We start from the raw sequence: 13601 nt of genomic DNA, 5'->3' as shown, positions 1-13601 counted from the left end.
ATCAGCCTAAAATTCTCTTTTTTTGTTGTGCCTTTGCATGGCTTTGGTATCAGGATGATGCTGGCTTCATCAAATGAGTTAGGGAGGATTCCCTCTTTTTCTATTGATTGGAATAGTTTCAGAAGGAATGGTACCAGTTCCTCCTTGTATCTCTGGTAGAATTCGGCTGTGAATCCATCTGGTCCTGGACTCTTTTTGGTTGGTAAGCTATTGATTATTCCCACAATTTCAGATCCTGTTATTGGTCTATTTAGAGATTCAACTTCTTCCTGGTTTAGTCTTGGGAGAGTGTATGTGTTGAGGAATTTATCCATTTCTTCTAGATTTTCTAGTTTATTTGCATAGAGATGTTTGTAGTATTCTCTGATGGTAGTTTGTATTTCTGTGAAAAATATAGAATGCTTCACGAATTTGTGTGTCATCCTTGCACAGGGGCCATGCTAATCTCTGTATCATTCCAATTTTAGTATATGTGCTGTCGAAGTGAGCACATGAATTTAAAATTATTAAAAAGACAGAAGAACAAATATGTCATAAGAAAAACAATATAAAAAAGAAAAAATAGTGTTTCTAGAAAAAAAATCAGAAATTAAACTAGACATAGCTGAAAAAGAAATCAGAGAACTAGAAGATACATTGAAAGAATTATCTATCATGCAATGTGAGAAATAAAGGGATATAAACATTAAAGAAAAACTTGGGAAACACTGGGAATGATGTCCTAAGAAGAATGATTTCTTATGTGTCCAAGAAAGCTGAATATATAATTAATAGAAAGTCCAGAAAGAAACAATTAAAAGAATGGCAAAAAGGCACATTTCAAGACTACTAACATAAATCTTCATATTGAATAGTTTAGAGCATATAAGTTTTAAAATAAATTTCAACTCAAAGGTATTACAGTGAAAGTTTATCATACTTATAGGAGGCAGGAGGCAGACAAATGCCCAGGCAGAAAGGGGTGGGTCCCAGTGAAACCTGACCTTCAAGCCAGAAAGTGACCCAGATAAACCCTCAGACGAGACTGAGAACCCGCCTTACAATTTGGTGCATTTTCCTCTGATTGCTCCCCATCCTTCACCTATTATACATATTCCCACCATTTCCTAATTGGTTTTCTACACTGCCATGCCCACCTTTGAGTGCAGTCTTCACTTCGACCTTTTTTGCATACTCACAAACCAATCAGCATACACTCCCTATTCTGAGCCCATAAAAAGCCCCTGGCTCAGCCATATTGGGAGAACTTTCCTGTCTTCAGGTAGGAGACCACCCACCATGTCTCCTCTATTTGCTGAGAACTTACTTTTCACTTAATAAATTCTACACCACTCACTCTTTCATGCCCACATGCCTAATTCTTCCTGTTTGTGAGACAAAAACCCAGACCTAGCTGAGCTAAGGAGCAAAAATCCTGCATTAATATTAGGAGCAAAGAAAACAATCTTAAATATACTCCAACAGTGGGGAAAAAATCCACCATAAGCAAAGGAACAATAATTATATTGGCATATTGCTTATCGGCATAAAAAAAGAGGAGAAAAATATCTTTAAAGTGTGAGGGAAAAACAGCTCCAAAGTTTAAGATTCTATTCTTAGCTAGACTATAATTCAAGAAGGCAAAATAAAGCTTTAGTTCTGGGGAGTGTTTCTGGGTTTTTTTTTTTGTTTTTTATTTTATTTTTTTACAATGATTGAGAGATTATCATTCACAGAGCCAAAGAAGGAAACAATGGGATGCAAGATGCAACCATGTACAAAGCACTAACAAACAGTTTATGAAATAATTACCTAAAATCTAATGTAAATTATAACTGGTAATTTAAATAGGTGGAAGTAAAATATCCGAAAACAGTAAGCTGGAATAAGTGAAAACTGGAGGAGTAAATAGTAATCAGAAATAAAGTGTTCTGAGGTTCTTACATTATTCACTAGCTGCCATGATTCCTCAGGTATTCATATTAAAATTTAAGAGTAATCAGCAAACAAACAGAAATAAAATATGGGCTTCCAAACCAGTAGAAGGAAAGAGCATAGGTTTCATAAAAAAAAGAGAAAGAAATGCAATAAATCAAATTGCAAGATAAAAAGGGAAAAAATTAACAAAGAAAAGACATGGTAAATAGAAAACACAACCTGATAAGGCAGCAATAAATTAGAATATATCAGTAATTCTAAAAAAAAGTACAAATAGGCCAAATTTTAATTGTAAAAGCACTATGCCTTATTAAACACTTAAGTGTGAAAGAATTCTTGCAGTGGGAGAGTAAGTAAAGTTGATAAGCACACAATAGTGTAGACTGCTAAGTGTACACATGCACATTATGTTAGGTACATTACATATGCGTGCCACCTCCAGGAGAGTGGTCATCTTTGGGGAATGGTGAAGAAGGGAAATTAAGGGTGAGCAGAATATGGAGCCTTAGCTCTTACTTCAAATAGTATTCTGAAACATATATGGCAAAATGGCAATAGATGTTAAATCTGGCTGGTGAGTATAAAAATACCTTGTATTTGTGCTTCCCAGTTATTTTGACTTCACGGCACACATTGGAAATAAAATGTTTATAACACAATGGGTGAACATACAGAGGTGCTGGAAGTTTAATGTGACTGGCCAAGAAGAGCCAGCAGCTCCAGGACACTTCTCGCCAGCACCATGGACTCAGAGATTTATAATATCCAGCACACCCATCACCCATTTCCCACTCCCCAGCATCCTCCTGCACACAGTTGGGACATTCTGCTTTATATTATTTTTTACACTTTTCTGTATGCTTAAGCTACTGAAAAGGCAATTGGACAAGAAGATATATCCATCCAGAGTTCTCAGCAGAACATTCCCAACAAAATAGGTTGGACAAAAGTGGATGATAGATAGTAAGATTTCTTCCTAAGCAGGACAAAGCTAGAGCTGTGTGGGCTGTGCTCCTTTAAGCCTTCACAGCAGAAGTGGTGGAGTTTCAGCTGGACTGAGTCTGCGTGGAAGCAAGTTGCTGTGGTAACGTGTGTGACAGTGCAGAGGGCCACAGATGAAGAAGCCAGAATAGGGCCTGGGTGATGAGTTCTAGTGGTAGGGACCATAATGAAATGCCTGAGCACTGGAGGCAAAGACTTGGAGCTGGCTCTGCTATTTTAATGCATCTTTAACTTGCTTCTAAAAGAGGGCTTATTTCCCATGCATAGAAGTAAAGTGATACATCATGCTAATGGCAGGGAAATTTAAGTAGAAAGCCTACTGACTACTTATTTTTGGAGGCATTAAATACTGGCCCTCTCTTTTTAGACATCATAAGCCATTTCATGTTACTGCTTGCAATTTCTTCTCTATTCTCATTTTGTTCTCTTATCCTTATAACACAGATGAGTGACATGGGTTCTGTATGTAAGGATCTCATCCTCCAAGACAGTGGTCCCCACCCTTTTTGGCACCAGGGACTGGTTTCATGGAAGACAGTTTTTCCACAGACTGGCAGAGGGTGAGGGATGGTTTTGGGATGATTCAAGAGCATTACATTTATTGTGCATTTTATTTCTATTAGTATTACATTGCAACATATAATAAAATAATTATACGACTCACCATAACGTAGAATCAGTGGGAGCCCTGAGCTTGTTTTCCTGCAACTAGATGGTCCCATATGGGGGTGATGGGAGACAGTGACAGATCATCAGGTATAGATTCTCATAAGGAGCATGCAACCTAGATCACTCACATGTCCAGTTCACTATAGGGTTCAAGCTCTTATGAGAATCTAATGCTGCTGCTGATCTGACAGGAGGTGGAGCTCAGAAGGTAAGGTGAGTGATAGGGAGTGGCTGTAAATACTGATGAAGCTTTGCCAGCTTGCACACCGCTCACCTCCTGCTGGCCCAGGGGCATGGGGAACCCTGCTCTATGAGAGGATGTAAATATAAAAGAAATATAAAAATATAGGAAATTATTTACAAAATACAGGGAAATAAAATGTGCCCCAGATACAGATATAGCATAGAAGAGAGCTCTGAGCAAGTGATCTTGGAGAAGACTTTCGTAAGTGGGGGAGGCACAAGTGGTGGTGGTGGTGGTGAAGGTGAACTGGGGCCAGGGAGAAGAAATCAGGATAGCACAGCAGATGTGGCAACAGTTCTCAAATCTGCACTAAGTCACTATTTCTTCGAATGTTTCCTGTGAGATTAAGTGCTTAATTCATAGTTTGTTTTCCTTAATACAAACCTTTAGCCCAGTTCTGCCCTGTGAAGTCAACCGTGATACTGCGTTTAGAAAATATTGACAGCATGCAAATTTCCACAACTGTGTCAGACTTGCTAATACCAAGCAGAGGGGAAAGATAAACAAGGAGTCCTGTTTGTCTATGAATCATCACAAAAAGATAAACTTAATTCAACTGAGAGCAGACAGTGCATTTACTCTTAGCATTTCAGACATATAGAAATACGTTTCTTTGCCAAACGAAGGACTTTAAAATCAAATTTGACTTCTCTTCTAACTTAAAGTTAGTTTTATTGCATTTTATATTTCAGAAACAAGACTTTTTGTAAATGCTTTCAGAAAAAAAAATGTTTATCACTAGTAACTGCATGGTTATCTCTTTCTTTTTCCATACTTACATCCAAAAGAGTAGTGTGAGGCATCAGCATGAGAAAAGCAGGTATGAGAGATGATGTTTGCTTTCAATAGGACGGGGGGCCAGAGAGAAGCCCATGGGTGTAAGATTCCATGCTTTTCTGTGATTTATACTTTAGGTGTAGATATGGCTCAAAGGCATGAAGAAAGAGTTTGCTCCATGGATCTTTTTGGAAGGAGAAAAACAACACTGAGAAGAAAATGTAACATTTTAGATGTACAGGAACTTGTCATTTGAAAATATCTGTGAATTGAATAAACCAGTGATGTCCTTCATCTCCTACAAATTCTGAAGCATAGAACAGAAATATAGTATAAGAAAGCATGTTCTCACTCATAGGTGGGAATCGAACAATGAGAACACATGCACACAGGAAGGGGAACATCACACACCGGGGCCTGTTATGGGGTGGGGGGAAGGGGGAGGGATAGCATTAGGAGATATACCTAATGTTAAATGATGAGTTAATGGGTGCAGCACACCAACATGGCACATGTATACATATGTAACAAACCTGCACGTTGTGCACATGTACCTTAAACCTTAAAGTATAATAAAAATAAATAAAAAATAAAAAAGTGTAATTTAAAAAATAATTTAATTAATAAAAAAAGAAATACAAAAATAAAGAAAGCACAAAGTCAGACACTTGCAGCAATGGAATGCTAAGTTTTACATTACTTGGTTAAATTAGAATGTATGTTCAAAGGGCTTCTCTGTTCATTTGAATTTTTTTGTTTGCTTTTACATTTCTGATTTTATCAGTTAATCACATGTTGAGATTTTTTTCCCATTACAAAATTTTCATTCTGCTGTTGTATGTCATAGAGTGTTGACTGATAAAAGGATATCCTATTATGTGGTGCTGTTACAAAATGCCTCTATATAGAACAAGTGAAGATTAGCGGGAAGGAAGAGAAGGTTATAGTGGTAAGCAGAATTCTAATATGACCCTAGTGACCCCTGCCCTTTATTTCCCTTCTCTGGATGGTGGGTGGGGCTTGTGACTATGATAGGAGCTCATTTCCAAGGGCAATTCAACAAATAATTGTTTAGCACCCAGAATAGGTACCATGTCACAACTTGTATCAAGAGAACAGTTAGGCAGGGCGCAGTGACTCACACCTGTAATTCCAGTTCTTTGGGAGGCCAAGGTGGGCGGATCACTTGAGGTCAGGAGCACCAGACCAGCCTGGCCAACATGGTGATACCCTGTCTCTCCTGAAAATACAAAAATTAGCCGGGTGTGGTGGCATGTGCCTGTAAACCCAGCTACTCAGGAGACTGAGGCAGGAGAATCACTTGAACCCAGGAGGCAGGAGTTGCAGTGAGCCGAGATCTCATCACTGCATTCCAGCCCACGTGGCAGAGTGAGACTCTGTCTCAAAAAAACAAAAACAACAACAAACAAAATACCAGTTAAGTGAATTGAGGAAATTTCTTTGGTGAAAGAGAAGACTAGATAAGATGACAGTTGTCTCAAAGTCATCATACGGAAAACAGAGTAGAAGCACAGAACAAGGACTATTGTATATAAGAGAAGCAGGTGTTAATGTAAGGTAAGAAAGAACTTTCTAATGATCAGAGCTTTTTGAAAATGAATATACTGTCTATGAAACAGCAGCAGCCTCATCATTGTGTGTGGTCAAGACTTGATAAACGAAGTGAGCTGTACTGTAAAGAGGATTCCTAAGTTTGTTAAAAAATTGAACTAGATGACTTTTAAATTTCCCTTTCAACTAAAAGATGTGGGTATAAAATTCTTCCTAGGTTATAAGTGAGAGCCCAAAATCTAGGTATTTAATAACAATCATTTTTACTTGTTTTATGTTTATGTATTTTGTATAGAAAGGTATATAGATTAAAAACACCATCACTCATAGTTCTATCACACAAGTTTAATAATTAGTAACAATCTGATATATTTCTTCTGTAATTTTTATCTTATTTTGTTTTCTCATAAAAGTTATATGCATTAAATGGACATTTTCATTGTCTACAGTATAATTTTTCTTAATATTAAATTATCTAAAAAGATACAAAGGTTTTGACTTCTGACTATTGAATTAATGACATTGTTTATTTCCCAACATATTTGTTATACTTTTCCCAGCCAATGAAAATGATTTCATTTGAATGGTCTTTAAAATATGTCAATTAGCATTAAAATGTATTGCAGACCTATATAAGTAGGTAAATTATAAATACCATCACATTAGACATGGTCCCAGCCCATCCCTAAAAGGCTCACGGCAATTTTTAAAATCCAAATTGTAAGACTCATGGGAAGGGATTATACATTAACTAATCTGATAACCTATAAATATCTTCAAGTTGCTATGGAATGACTTTGTTTTCAAGAAGAGAGAGGGAGCCAATATATCTACTTACATTAAGAAGCTGAAATTAAATTTGGATTTCCTTCTTTCCAAAGGTTGGTCTCTTATCTTTGCCTTATGCTATATATTGTTTTGTGGTGGGAAACGTGGGGGTAGGCATTAACATATTTTATCTAATTATAATTATGTGGTGTAGTATTCTGATTGCCCAACTATGTTCACAAGTAAAAGAAAAGTAGGGAAGTTTAGAAATTAATTCATTCATTCAAATTTTATTCTGTAGACATTTATTAGCTATAAGTCTCAAATCTCTAGGTGCTTATTACTCAATCAAGATAAGACAGGATAATAACTAATAAAATGATATGTGAAATGCAATGACAGAGATGTATGCAAAGCACTGTATGGTCACCAAGATGGTTGGGCTTAATGATGCCTGAGAAGTTTGGGGAAGGTTTTACATAGGAAATAACCAAGAGAAAGGGGAGGTCACTTCTGCAGTGTAAACAGCATTTTCAACAAATGACATTTTCATGAAGAAAGGGCATGAGTTTACAAAGTCACTACAAATGATTCAGCAAGATTGAAGCACTGTTCGCATGTTGAAGGGGGCTAGCCCCTCCACACCTGTGGGCATTTCTCATCAGGCGGGATGAGAGACTGAGAAAAGAAATAAGACACAGAGACAAAGTATAGAGAAAGAAAAGTGGGCCCAGGGGACTGGCGCTCAGCATACAGAGGACCCGCACTGGCACCGGTCTCTGAGTTCCCTCAGTATTTACTGATTATTATTTTCACTATCTCAGCAAGAGGAATGCAGCAGGAGAACAGGGTGACAGTGGGCAGAAGGTCAGCAAGAAAACATGTGACCAAAGGAATCTGTGTCACAAATAAGTTCAAGGGAAGGTACTATGCCTGGATATGCACATAGGCCAGATTTATGCTTCTCTCCACCCAAACATCTCAGTGGAGTAAAGAGTAACAGAGCAGCATTGCTGCCGGCATGTCTTGCCTCCCTCCACAGGGTGGTTTTTCTCCTGTCTCAGAATTGAACAAATGTACAATCAGGTTTTATACTGAGACATTCCATTCCCGGGGCAGTCAGGAGACAGAGGCCTTCCTCTTATCTCAACTGCAAGAGGCCTTCCTCTTTTACTAATCCTCCTCAGCACAGACCCTTCATAGGTGTTGGGCTGGGGGATGATCAGGTCTTTCTCATCCCACGAGACCATATCTCAGGCTATCTCAGGGAGAAGAAACCTTGGACAATACCTAGCTTTCCAGGGCAGAGGTCCCTGCGGCTTTCCACAGTGCATTGTGCCCCTGGTTTATCGAGAATGGAGAATGGTGATGACTTTTACCAAGCATACTGCCTGTAAACATATTGTTAACAAGGCACATCCTGCACAGCCCTAGATCTCTTAAACCTTGATTCCATAAACACATGTTTCTGTGAGCTCAAGTTTGGGGCAAAGTTACAGATTAATAGCATCTCAGGGCAAAACAATTGTTCAAGGTACAGATCAAAATGGAGTTTCTTGTGTCTTCCTTTTCTACATAGACACAGTAACAGTCTGAGCTCTCTTTCTTTTCCCTACATATCCCCCTTTTCTTTTTGACAAAACTGCCATAGTCATCATGGCCCATTCTTGCTGGTTGCTGTCTCTTCAGAGCTGCTGGATACACCTGTAGACTAACAACAGACAGAACAGGCATACAAGGATTAATACAAAATTTACAACAGTGGAACTTTTGATAGTTTTAACCCAAGTGACGGGGTTAAGATTTGTGAGGCCATCAGTAGCTTTTAGGATTGCCTCAGTTCTTGGCACCAAATTTAAATGGGCTTTCGATGCCTCAAAAATTTGTTCTTTTAATTTTGAAATATCTAAAGTAGGATTATTTTCTCTTCCTTGTAGATGGCATCTAACCATGTCCCAGTGATGCTCAGACTCATTATAGGCTTGGGGTGTAATACAAAAATCTGACATATTCCAGTCACACTGTAACTGAAAAAGATATTCCAAGCTCATGAGCCTATCTCCTATCCAAATGACAGTTTGTATAAGGTCATTAATTTGGTTTGCCAATTTTTGATCTGTTTGGGTCTCAGAATTCCACAATTCTGAGTAGCTGTGACAGCAATAAGACCCATATTCACTGCAATGAAAGTAAAAATGAATCTTTTGGATCCAGTTAGAATTCCTTTTAATACTTCTGTTAACATATGGACAGATGGCGAAGCCTCCCACGGTCAGTCCATGGACACAGGGATCCACACACCCTCTCTTGCCCTCACTAGCAGAATATGGTGCTGCCAATTAAAAGTCGAATCAATGCAAGTAAACAATCTACAGTTTTCACAGGTTATAGTTTGGGAATCTGGTTTAATCTATGTTTCCTACAACTAGCATATAAGAGGGTTCTACACAACTTTGCAAAGGAATTGTCAGATTGGAATCTAGGTTGATAGTATAATATGGCTTATGATTTTTTGTTCCTGTAGTTGATTTCCAGACAAAATTCTAATGTGGTGTGAGGCCACAGTAAGCTTCCATAATTCTGGATGTTCAGGACCAGTAACAGGACTAACTAACTTTGGTCAAGGTGATGAAATTCCCTTTTCACCCCATTTCCTTGGATAGGGTGATTCTAACCTTCTAAAAACCTGGTCCAGCCTTTTAGTTAAATCACTATCAAAGGCCTGATTAATGGGCCAGATGGATGGGGCCTGTGAACATGAGTGAGTCTGGCCTGTACAATCATAATATAATTGGCCTCGAGGGGCCCAGTCTATAATAGTTCCAAATTCATTGTTTTGTAATACCACTGCAGTATCAGCCACACATTCTTCCCAAACTAAGACTTCTGGGCCTTTGATTCTTTGGGAATTTCCTTGGAGCAAGGCTTCCCCATAGGCCCAAAGCTCATTTTAATGATCTTTGACAAGTACAGTCTTGTAAACTATTTATCTGTGGCCCGAGTGACATTCCACTTACCATTTGATAAGTAAATCTACTGGTGGCACTGACAGTAGGTACTTCTACTAACCAATTTTGGGTCGTAGGCATTAAACATCCTGGTGCCTTCCCTAGGCAAATAGGAGGATAATGATACCCAATGGAAATGCTTATCGTCATTCCTTCTTCTTCAGGTTGGGAAGGGCAGCGATCATCTGTGGGGCCTGGTACCCATGCAGTATTATTAACATATACTTCAATGATTATCCATCCACATGACTGCCCGAATTAAGGGCAGGAAAGGCACATAGGCCCAGTAACTATAATTAGCTGCAGCTCCTCCTGCAGACATGGGGAGACTTACCACGGTTGATACAATCATCAAAACTGCAAGCAGCATATTCTCTGGAGTTTGTGTTACCCTTGTTTTCTTCAGGCTTTTTTCAGCTAACTGTGTCAGCTTCTTTAATTGGGCCCAGGTCAGCGGCTCCACTTCCTTTGTGGATGGCAACTTCATCTGTTCTTCTGATATCACCATTTTGTTCACCTGGCGAGTCGATGATGCTCGATTGCGGGTTTTCTGTCTCTGTGGAGGTGCTTTTCTTTGCATCTCTGATGGGTTCATTGTAGAACTTTAAATGTCTAGTGGGTATCCAAACAGGAAGCTGAATTTCTCCTGGTGAAACACAGGAAAAGCCTCTCCCCCATGTTATCATCTTTCCTATTTCCCAAGTCTTATTTTTGTTGTCTTTCCACCAAATCAGTTTTCCTTCATGTGGGCTGTTCTTTTTACCACTAAAATGTTGTTCTGCAGAAGTAGTGGTACGATTTCTATAAATGTTTAAAAAATTTGAAGTATAGAGTAGACTAAGTTACATCTGGGAAGGGTTATTCTCCTCACTGTCTTTTTCCTTTTTTTGTTTAACCAATTGAGCTTTGAGTGTTCCACTAGTTCTTTCAATTATGGCCTGTCCTTGAGAATTATAGGGGATTCCTGTTGTATGTGTAATTTTCCACTGATTTAAGAATTTTTGAAATGTTCTACTACAGTATCCTGGCCCATTATCTGTTTTAATTTTTTCTGGAACTCCCATGACAGCAAAACAAGATAATAAATGTCTTTTAACATGGGAAGTACTTTCTCCTGTCTGGCAGGTGGCCCATACAAAATGTGAATCAGCATCAACTGTCACATGGACAAATGACAACTTTCCAATTGAAGGTACATGTGTGACTTCCACTTGCCATAATGCATTAGGACACAGACCTCTGGGATTAACTCCTGCCTCCTGAGTGGGCAGGTGTAGAACTTGATACTGGGTGCAACGTTGTACAATATTTTTTGCCTGTTTCCATGTGATATCAAATTTATTTTTTAATTATGTTGCATTTACATGAGTCAAGGCATGAAGTTCTTGTGCCCCCAGGAATGCAGATGATACTAGCAAGTCAGCTTGTTCATTTGTTTAAGTTAAAGGCCCTGGTAAATTAGTATGTGGTCAAATATGAGTAATATAAAACTGGAAATTTCTTTTTCTTACAGTTTGTTGTAACAAATTAAACAGTTGGCTTAACAGATCATCCACACCATATTTGATTAGGGCTGTCTCAACATCCTTTGTAGCCTGTACTACATATGCAGAATCTGATACAATGTTAATAGGCTGATTAAAATTTTGTAACACTGAAATGACAACAACCAACTCTGCTCTTTGAGCCTAGTGATACTGAGTTTCAATGACTCCTTCTTTTGGCCCGGTGTAAGTTGCTTTTTCTTTGCTGGAACCATCAGTAAATATCATCAGAGCATTTTCTAAAGGTTTATGTCTGGCATTTTTAGGTAAAATCCAAGTAGTCAATTTTTAAAACTGGAAGATTTTTGTTTTTGGATAATGACTGTCAATAATTCTCACAAAATCAGCAAGATCAATCTTCCATGCACCAGAATTGATAAAGGCTTGTCTAACCTGTTCCTTGTTTAAAGGAACAATGATTTTATCTGGGTCACTTCCACACAATTTTATTATTCATAATCTTGTCTGACCAGTTAATGTAGCCATTTGATCTAAGTACAATGTAAAAGCCTTAATAGTACTATGAAGAAGGAATGACCACTCCACAAAATCCATTGGAACAATAATGCCTGTTGGCAAATGTGCAGTAGCAAAAATCAAAAGTTGGAGTGGGGCTAAGTGATCTATTCTATTTACTTGTGCTGACAGTGGACATACTCAGGAGTCTTTCATAGACTGTCCTCAATGCTCACGTTCTTAGCGTACCTTCACCTTGGAGAAAGGCACCCATGTTGGGTGGCAGGTGAAGGGGGCCAGCCCCTCCACACCTGTGGGTATTTCTCATCATGTGGGACAAGAGACTGAGAAAATAAATAAGACACAGAGACAAAGTATAGAGAAAGAAAAGTGGGCCCAGGGGACTGGCGCTCAGCATACGGAGGACCCGCACTGGCACCGGTCTCTGAGTTCCCTCAGTATTTACTGATTATTATTTTCACTATCTCAGCAAGAGGAATGCGGCAGGAGAACAGGGTGACATTGGGCAGAAGGTCAGCAAGAAAACATGTGAGCAAAGGAATCTGTGTCACAATAAGTTCAAGGGAAGGTACTATGCCTGGATGTGCACATAGGCCAGATTTATGCTTCTCTCCACCCAAACATCTCAGTGGAGTAAAGAGTAACAGAGCAGCATTGCTGCCAGCATGTCTCGCCTCCCTCCACAGGGTGGTTTTTCTCCTATCTCAGAATTGAACAAATGTACAGTCGGGTTTCATACCAAGATATTCCATTCCCAGGGCAGGCAGGAGACAGAGGCCTTCCTCTTATCTCAACTGCAAGAGGCCTTCCTCTTTTACTAATCCTCCTCAGCACAGACCCTTCATAGGTGTCAATCTGGGGGATGGTCAGGTCTTTCTCAGCCCATGAGGCCATATCTCAGGCTATCTCAGCAGGGAGAAACCTTGTACAGTAGCCAGCTTTCCATGGCAGAGGTCCCTGAGGCTTTCCGCAGTGCATTGTGCCCCTGGTTTATCGAGAATGGAGAAAGGTGATGACTTTTACCAAGCATACTGCCTGTAAACATATTGTTAACAAGGCACATCCTGCACAGCCCTAGATCTCTTAAACCTTGATTCCATAAACACGTGTTTCTGTGAGCTCAAGGTTGGGGCAAAGTTACAGATTAACAGCATCTCAGGGCAAAACAATTGTTCGGGGTATAGATCAAAATGGAGTCTCTTATGTCTTCCTTTTCTACACAGACACAGTAATAGTCTGATCTCTGTTTCTTTTCTCTACAGCATGTATCTTAAACTCAGCAGTTACAATGTAGTGTCTTTAACTTTATCTGCACCACTCGCTTCTCCCTTTAGATTGAGGCCTTGAGGTCTAGAACCGTGTCATATTCTTCTCTGTGGCCTCAGCAACAAGCACAGTACTTGGTCCACTGTTAGGAGTCAATAAGTGTTTGTTGAAGAAATAAATAAGGAGTAAATGAATGAATATACAATCTATGGCTTAGAGATACAAAGTTTTGGTATTTTTATAATAATTTTGAATATATAGTTTTTAAGAAATTTCTGTTATTTCAGTCAGCTTTTATCAGATCATAATAAGAGAGAAAAAAATAAGAGAAAATAAGAGAGAAAAAAATCAATATGT

At 38.9% G+C, this 13601-nt stretch overlaps 1 non-coding gene and 1 pseudogene across 1 annotated transcript; both read right to left on the bottom strand.

The window, feature by feature from the left end:
* Positions 1–387: 387 nt before the first annotated feature.
* Positions 388–491, bottom strand: LOC112130904 (U6 spliceosomal RNA). The gene has a single exon (XR_002913072.2). It is a non-coding gene; the product is annotated as a U6 spliceosomal RNA (small nuclear RNA).
* Positions 492–9451: 8960 nt separating this feature from the next.
* LOC129057808 (endogenous retrovirus group K member 5 Env polyprotein-like) lies at positions 9452–10552 on the bottom strand (annotated as a pseudogene).
* Between the last annotated feature and the right edge of the window lie 3049 nt (positions 10553–13601).

Source organism: Pongo abelii, chromosome 1, assembly GCF_028885655.2.
Source record: "Pongo abelii isolate AG06213 chromosome 1, NHGRI_mPonAbe1-v2.0_pri, whole genome shotgun sequence".
NCBI lineage: Eukaryota > Metazoa > Chordata > Mammalia > Primates > Hominidae > Pongo > Pongo abelii.
This window is presented reverse-complemented; position numbering and strand designations above follow the sequence as displayed.